Source organism: Penaeus monodon, chromosome 23 (assembly GCF_015228065.2).
Source record: "Penaeus monodon isolate SGIC_2016 chromosome 23, NSTDA_Pmon_1, whole genome shotgun sequence".
In the NCBI taxonomy this organism is placed as follows: Eukaryota; Metazoa; Arthropoda; class Malacostraca; order Decapoda; family Penaeidae; genus Penaeus; species Penaeus monodon.
In genome coordinates, this window is record NC_051408.1 from 42,552,607 (window position 1) to 42,553,082 (window position 476).

Consider the following 476-nt stretch of genomic DNA (forward strand, 5'->3'; position numbering starts at 1 on the left):
CTTGAACTCCCTTTAATAATTCGCTGATAGCTGGGACACTAAGGTCAAGTCTTTGTGTTACATGTCGGACACACATCTTTGAGAATTCAGGTGAGTTGCGGTCAATTGTTGGTTCTCTCGAGCTCACATAGTTTTCAGTTTCGAGGAAAAGTTGGGAGGGGGGGTAACTCACTCCGTTGAATTTAGTTATTGTCTCGATGGGGTTAACCAAGGACGACATGTTGAGGAGGTTAGTTCGAAGTCGGTCGGTAAGGGAGGATTCAGGTGCCGTATGGAAAAGGGATGACGGGGACGGAGGGGAGTATGCAGGCGAGGGTGAGGGTGGTGCGGCGTCGGCCGGGAGTTCGCACGTGCGTGTTGTTGCCGTCGCGGGTGTGGCGGCGTGTTCACTGTAGGAGTGTACTGTGTTATTAGTGTTGTCCGTGTTTAATCCAAGAATGTGTGTGTCGGTCAGGTTGCGAGAACGTAACTGGAGG